This window comes from Neophocaena asiaeorientalis, unplaced genomic scaffold (assembly GCF_003031525.2).
Source record: "Neophocaena asiaeorientalis asiaeorientalis breed wild unplaced genomic scaffold, Neophocaena_asiaeorientalis_V1.1 scaffold407, whole genome shotgun sequence".
In the NCBI taxonomy this organism is placed as follows: domain Eukaryota; kingdom Metazoa; phylum Chordata; class Mammalia; order Artiodactyla; family Phocoenidae; genus Neophocaena; species Neophocaena asiaeorientalis.
In genome coordinates this window covers 359,988-367,640 of record NW_020174060.1, presented here as the reverse complement: position 1 = coordinate 367,640, position 7,653 = coordinate 359,988, and the positions used below count along the sequence as shown (strand labels likewise).

The window sequence follows — 7,653 nt, the reverse complement described above, 5'->3', positions numbered from 1 at the left end:
TGATTTAATTTGCCTTAATTAATTATTTCTAGCTGATAAATATGATCATTGAAAAACTTGATTGCTATGAACGTGTTTACAGAGCAGATAGGCATCTGTATTTTGAGTTCAATTTAGAAAAGTTTTCCTCACTCTCGGGTTTTGAAAGAATTTTTCTGTTTTCTTCTAATAGTTCATAGTTTAATATTTTAACAAATATCTGATGCATTTGGAATACTTCTTGGGTTGGTATGAGGAATGAATCCAATTTTAACACTTTTTCAAAAGATTATTCAGTTATTTCAATACTTCTCATTTTAAAGTCCATCTGCTGTCCCCTGATATGCGATGTTGCCTTTGTTATATACTAAATTTCCCTATGCCAATGAGTGTTTCTCTAGATTTTCTGATTTTCCCACTGGTCTTTCTATTCGTGCACCAATACTCTAAGGGGCTTTACAATATTGTGTACTATCTGGCCTTCCCTGTTTTTCTTTTTCTAATTCTCATTCCTATAATTACTTCTTCTCTTTGCATTGACTGATTTCTCAAATACCACGAGAAAGTGAGTTGAAGATGGTTTTAGTTTTAGTGAGAAAGTATTTCCCCACTGTAAGTTGCTGGCTTTCAGGATGAGTAGAGAAATAGATAAGAAAGTTTGTGTCAATTCATATCTTACAGAATGTTTTTACTGAGAATGGCTATTGATGAGTTATGTTAATAATTTTCATCTTAATGAACATCCCCCCTCTCTCTAGTTTTCTAGAGTAAATCCCACTTGGTTATACTGTAACCCTTTTAAAAATGTTTCAGATTCTGTTTTTGCTAATATTTTTTTAGGATTTTGTATTGATATTCATAAATGTGATTCATCTGTAGTTTTTGGTAGAATCTTTGTGAGATTTGCAGCTCAAAGTTACATTTACTTAGAAAGAATTTGAAGGTTTACCTTACTTCCCTATATTCTGGGATAATTTAAGTAAAATTGGGATTCTCTGATCGCTGCAGGTTTAATAGAATTCTGCTGTGAAGCCACCTGGGACTTGATAATGTTTTGCGGGGAGCACTTCGACTGCTTTCTCTGTCCATTCTTCCATGATCACTGGTCTACTTCAACTTTATGTCTCTAACGGAGTCAATATTTATAAGCTCTATTTACCTACAATAGATGTACGTAATTTAAAATTTAAGACATTAGCCAATCTATTTTCTCAGCCGATGCAGGATTATCGTCTAAAATATCAAGCCAGATAACCATCAACCCACTTGAAACACTTTATGTCACTATAGATCATAAGGGACCCATTATCGTTTCTAAATATTAGAGTATTTTTAGAAGAAGAACATCAAATTTATCTTCCATTCTCTGTACAGTGTAAGAAAATCAGATTAATTTACCTCTCTGTGGCATACACAAATTTCAGGACAGTTTTCACATGGCTCACCAAAGTGTCGTTTTCCTTCCGTGCCGAGAGTCCCTGCAGTGGGACTGTTTTGCTGTCTCCTCCAGCCACACTTTCTTTCTGTTTGTGTCCAGGTTGTTAGTGCTTTTTTAAAAAAAATATTTATTTATTTATTTGTTTTATTTTTGGCTGCATCGGGCCTTCATTGTGGCCCAAGGGACCTTTGCTGCGGCATGTGGACTTCTCTCTAGTTGTGGAGAGCACATGGGATCAGTAGTTGTGGCACGCAGGTTTAGTTGCCCCTCGGCATGTGGGATCTTAGTTCCCAGACGGGGATCGAACCTGTGTCCCCTGCATTGGAAGGCGGATTCTTAACATCTGGACAACCAGGGAAGTCCCTGTTAGTGCTTTTTAATGAGCATTCTTGCATAGGATAGGGTGCTAACTGCTTCCACTGGGATTCCTCAGATTCGATATCTTAAACAAACTTGGACCTGTTCTACAACAAAATGTATATTATTTTGTTAAATGGAAAAAAACAGTTTAAAAACAACCCAGATTTTAACATGGCAAATGCTGCTTTCATCACAGCAACACAAGAGGGAAATGCGATGGGAATTAGAATAGTAAGTAGAAGATATCAGGGAGAGTATCCTACGTAAAATACAACTTCACCTGACTTAGAAAAGTTGGAATGATTTATATGTCCAGGAGAGTAAGAAATAAGGAAGGGTTGGGAATGGTTTCAGCTTTATCTAAATACATTTTCTCGTTCCTTTGTGATCCGTAGCTGAGTTGCCTACAATCCACAGCCTCTGATGCGGACACAGCTGATGTGGACACAGCCTCTGATGTGGACATGGCTGATGCCCAGGACAATGCTCTGAGGATCCTGCTTGTCGGGAAGACGGGACGTGGGAAAAGTGTGACGGCAAACACCATCTTCGGGGGCAAAAGTGTTCGACTCTAGGATTTCTGCCAAAGCTGTTACCAAAACTTGTCAGGAAGCATCCAGGAAATGGAAAGGGAGAGACCTTCTCGGTGTTGACACCCCAGGGCTCTTCGACACCAAGGAGAGCCTGAGCACCACCTGCATGGAAATCAGCCGCTGTGTCCTCGCCTCCTGCCCGGGACCTCACGCCAGCGTCTTGGTCGGGCAGCTGGGCCGCTACACGGAGGAAGAGCAGAAAACCGTGGCGTTGATCAAGGCTGTGTTTGGGGAACCAGCCACGAAGCACATGATCATCTTGTTCACTCGCAAAGAGGAACTGGAGGACCGCAGCCTAAGCGACTTTGTGTGGGGTGCGGGCATACGTTTGCGAAGCATCCTCGAGGAGTGTGGAGACCGCTGCTGTACCTTCAGTAACAGGAGTACAGACCGGGCTGAGAAGGAAGCTCAGGTGCGGGAGCTGGTGGAGCTGATAGAGAAGATGGTGCAGAACAACCAGGGGGCTTACTTTTCCGACGCCATGTACAAGGACACAGAGGAAAAGCTGAGAAAGTGGGAGGAAGTCTTGAAGAAAATCTACACTGATCAGAAATAGAAATCCAAAAAGTGGAAGAGGAATGTGCTCAGGCATGCAGGAAAAAGAGAGAGAAATTAAATTACTAAAGATGGAATACGAAGAAAAACTAAGAAATGTTAGGGAGGAGGCCCAAAACAATACTTTTAGCCATAAACATGATGGAGATATGAATTTGCTTTTAAAAGTATTTCATTTGTTCAGGAAGTAGCTATTTTTTCACAATTTACTATGGTTAGTGAAGCATCTCTCCAGCTCACTCCCAAGCACTCTCCATGCCTGCCCCTCCCCACAAACACCAAGAAAGTTAAGAAATTACAAAATTGCTAAGTTTGAGCCCTTGTTCGGTGGGCATGGTTTTAAGACTCAAATGGAAGGAATTTGAAGGCCGAAATGCATCCTGTATTGAGTGTTGGCACTACCTGTGAAGCACATTACACGGGCCCCTTGTGAGCATTTCGTAACTGTCAGTAAATTATCCAGTTACCCCAGCGGCATTGTTCTCTGGTTTCCGAGAGACGAGTTGATAAATGTTTGTTGTTTCAAGCCACTAAGTTTTGGGGTAATTTGTTACACAGCAGTGGATAACTAGTACAAGATGTATGTTTGTTTATGCATATATAGAAAATATGTCTTTAAATACTGGCCACTGCACTTGCCGCTGGGGAAAGAATTTCAGATTCTGGGGATCAGAGTGGGAGGAGACTTACTTTTTACTATAGATCCTTTGATCTATTTCAGTATATTGTTCATTCAACAAATGAACAAAGAGACAAATAATAACATTTGTAATATCCTCCAATAAACAATAATTCCAAAGGCCCATTTCAAAAAACAATTGCCCAAGTCTCCTATTTTTCTCCACTTTCCTTTTCTAGGTGCCAACTTAAAATTCAAACAGCTCTGTGTCAGAAATGTTCCAGTTCCCCCTGCAGATCCACTCTCTTCCCTTTTCAGTCCTTCTTTGGCCGGGGACCACATCACTGGGCTCCACTGTTCTCTGTCTGTCTCTCAGGCCCCACCAGTGGGGCGGCCAGCAGAGGATCTGTGGGAGCTAGAGAACTAGATGAGGGAATTTGTCTCCTGGATCCCTCTCTACCTGGTCCGATCTGAGCAGCTGCCACCTCCAACCCAAGGTCCAGCCACAGGCATCAGGGGCTCTCAGATCTGACCAGTAAAATATACCTGTGTAGGAGTGTTGTCACGCCAAGCCTGTGGTGTGTCTGCAGTAAAACTTTTGACTGTTTTCTGGGGTCACAGCTTGACCTGGGAATGAATTTTAGGTTTCAAAAATGCCCCAGTCTGGTGATTAGGGTCAACGGTAAAGCTGTAAGAGGTAGCCATAAAATAAACAGACTAATTCTCTTTTGGCCTCCCTCACTCTAAGGTGCGTGCTACCAGAAGAGTTCCAGATGTATTGTGAGAAGGGGAAAGAGGGTTAGATCGCGTGCCTTAGCTCAAAGGGGGCAGATTTGAGTGTTGGTAATAATCTGACAAAACAACACAAAACCTTGTTAAAATAAAGTAATTGTTGAATATGGATTCATAGTCTCTGGTATGTTTCTTAACACATTGGTCTTGTTTACAGTGGCCTATATTCCTAAAACATTTTAAAGGAATCAAATATTTAAAGGATACAGTTTGAGAAATAGCAAGAAAGTATTTCTTCCCATGGGATTAATAATGTCATTATTTTCTTTCTTTTTTTTATTTAATTAATTTATTTATTTATGGCTGTGTTGGGTCTTCGTTTCTGTGCAAGGGCTATCTCTAGTTGTGGCAAGCGGGGTCCACTCTTCATCGCCGTGCACGGGCCTCTCACTATCGCTGCCTCTCTTGTTCTCTGTGGAGCACAGGCTCCAGACACACAGGCTCCGTAATTGTGGCTCACGGGCCCAGTTGCTCTGCAGCATGTGGGATCTTCCCAGACCAGGGCTCGAACCCGTGTCCCCTGCATTGGCAGGCAAATTCTCAACCACTGCGCCACCAGGGAAGCCCACCATTATTTTCTTTGTTACCTGAAATTCTATAGTTTATTTATCTATCATTTTTTATTATCCATTCATCTATATTTTCAAATTTATTGACATAAATTTATTCATGGAATTCTCTTAAAATTTTAAAAATCTCCTTTGAATATATAGTTACAATCTTTTTTTAATGCTTAGTATTTTTATTGTGTTCACTCTTTTTTTGATTTTGATCCATATTAGCAGAACTTTATTAGTCATTCAAAGAATCAGCTTTAGTTTTTAAATTTTGATATGCTCGTATGTGCTCTTTTATATTTCAATAATTTCTGTTCCTTTCTTTATTATCTCCTTTCTTCTGTGTTCTTTGGTTTTACTCTGCTCTCCTTTTTAATTCTTTTGCTTTTTATTTTCAAGTATACATATTTAAGATTATGAATTTCCCTCTAAATACTGCTGTAGCTTAGTCCAAAAGTTTTGATTGTTTCATTGTTATTCAGTTCTCAAAATAGTTTCATTCTTTAGGGGAATTACAAACTACTCTGCTCTGATTTCTGATAAAACATGAATTCCTTGAATTCAGGTGTACCTTTAAAATTTCAGTGAGAAGTTTATAAATTAGAAGAAGACCTAGATATAGTTCAAGGATATACGCAGTGTGGGAAGGGGTAGAGGCCCTGGTTTATTCACACAACACTGACTTGAACTTCACAGCTGTTCTAACCGGGGTGCTTTCCCTTCAGCCCCTCCTGCAGGGCCAGGGCAGGGTGATGTGCAGAAAGGAAGGGAAGGGGGATTCAAGTCTGAGTTCTCAGAGCCGCCAGCAGGGCCCTGCTCCCTGAAGAACTCTCAGCTACCTTTTCACCTCACCCGCCCGTCCGCTGTAACACAGGCCAGCTTCCTGCTGTTCTCCTCCCCTAGCCCTTGAGATCGGTTCCATGCATTCTGGGTCCTTACATGTATTGCCGCTTTATTTTATCCTGTATTTATGTCCTGTGGATGAGACTCATCCGCCTCCCTAGACTGAGGTCTTCTCTTACGAACACTACTGCACAGAGCTGAACACACAGAAGGTGCCTGGTGAAGAGCTGTATGAAGGAATGCGATAAAATGGGATGAAATGGAAAGGGGAGGGATAGGGTGGCATGGACAGAGCCAGTCCTGTCTCTGAGCAGAGGCATGACTTTACACTGACTACTGCAGGAAGCACCTTGCTCATGAGGACTGTTTTGTGTTGACACCATGGCCTCAGTGTCCCTTATGAGATATAAACTTGCCCACAAAGAGTAGCCACGGGCAAAATATTGTAAGGTGAGAAATGCTGGTCTTGAGCGTGGATCCTGTTCTCTGGGCTGCCCCCACTGCACCCACGCCCCATCCCTCCCACCTTACAGTCTAACCAGGACCCCTTGCCCGCCACACAGTCCCCCGGGCCTCCTCTCCTCTCACGGCGCCAGGTCCCCAGGACTTCCTGAACTGAGGTTCGAATAATGTATTAAGGTCCGTTCTTGGCCTCAACATCCAAGTTGCTCTGATCAAAGCCTCAGGACCTCCAGACCAGGCTCCCTCTCTCTTCCAGAGCCATCTCGTTCTAGAAAGGCTACCTCAGGTGCCCTAACAATGGTTTCCATGCCCTCTCTCTTTGGGAACCAGGACACCAAAAGAGAGCTTGTGAGCTCTGGGTTTTCAGGGGTGAAGATTGGGAGATGAGGTGTTGGCATCAGGAACAGAAGTGCAGAAAGGAGGATGAAAAGATAAGCCAGACGTTCTAGAGAGTTCTCCCACAGCTGTTCCTGGTCACAAGCCAAGGTATGGGAGTTCTCATCACAAGCCGTGGAACACATGCTACAATGTCCCATTCCATGATCAGTAGTATTCTATCTATTTCCTAAAAATTTCTTCTAATTTGGATTGCTTTCTCCAGGCTTTGGAATCCCCAGATTACCATGTTGCAGAAGATGGTGATGAAGGCAAAGAATATCAGCAGTTTTATATCAGTATCAACAGTGTCACCATCATCATCTCTACTACTTTTCTAGCTATCCCTCTCCATGAAGCAATTTATATTTTTGAAAATTCTCTTATCTCTACTGTTTTAATCGTCCTTCCAAGATCCCTGTGATGCGGTCCAATTAGATTTTACAATTTCTGTTAAAATATTAGGAACCTGGGGCTTCCCTGGTGGCGCAGTGGTTGAGAGTCCACCTGCCGATGCAGGGGACACGGGTCCGTGCCCCGGTCCGGGCCCGTGAGCAATGGCCGCTGAGCCTGCGCGTCCGGAGCCTGTGCTCCACAACGGGAGAGGCCACAACAGTGAGAGGCCCGCGTACCGCAAAAAAATATATATATATATATTAGGAACCTGAGGTTCGAATGATGTATTAAGGTCAACAGTTGGTTATGGAGTTGATGTCTAGTCCAGGCTTCTCTTTTACATATGTTCTCCTTCATTCTCCAGAAAACAACGAGTATTCTAAATAATATTTGCAACAAGACATTATAGCCAGGAACCAAAGTGATATTGACAAGCTAGCATCCTGCACTAAAACCAGCTGAATAATTATTTTAAAAATTCTTAAATGATAACTCTTCCAAAATTAAATTTAGAAGAACAGACTGGAGGTGTTAAAAATAGGATATTTTCACTGTATATTAACCTGGACATTTTCTGTGAGCTAACACGGAAGACGAACCAATGATGCAAAAAAGCTTTCATCAAAAATAAGCCCCTTTAACCCAGACTTTATTATCAGAAGTCCAGATCCGACAGGAAATAAT

General features: G+C 42.0%; 1 pseudogene; it reads left to right on the top strand.

Annotated features, from left to right (window-relative positions):
* The first annotated feature begins 2,241 nt into the window (after positions 1-2,241).
* On the top strand, positions 2,242-3,153 carry LOC112405864 (GTPase IMAP family member 7-like; annotated as a pseudogene).
* The last annotated feature ends 4,500 nt before the right edge of the window (positions 3,154-7,653 follow it).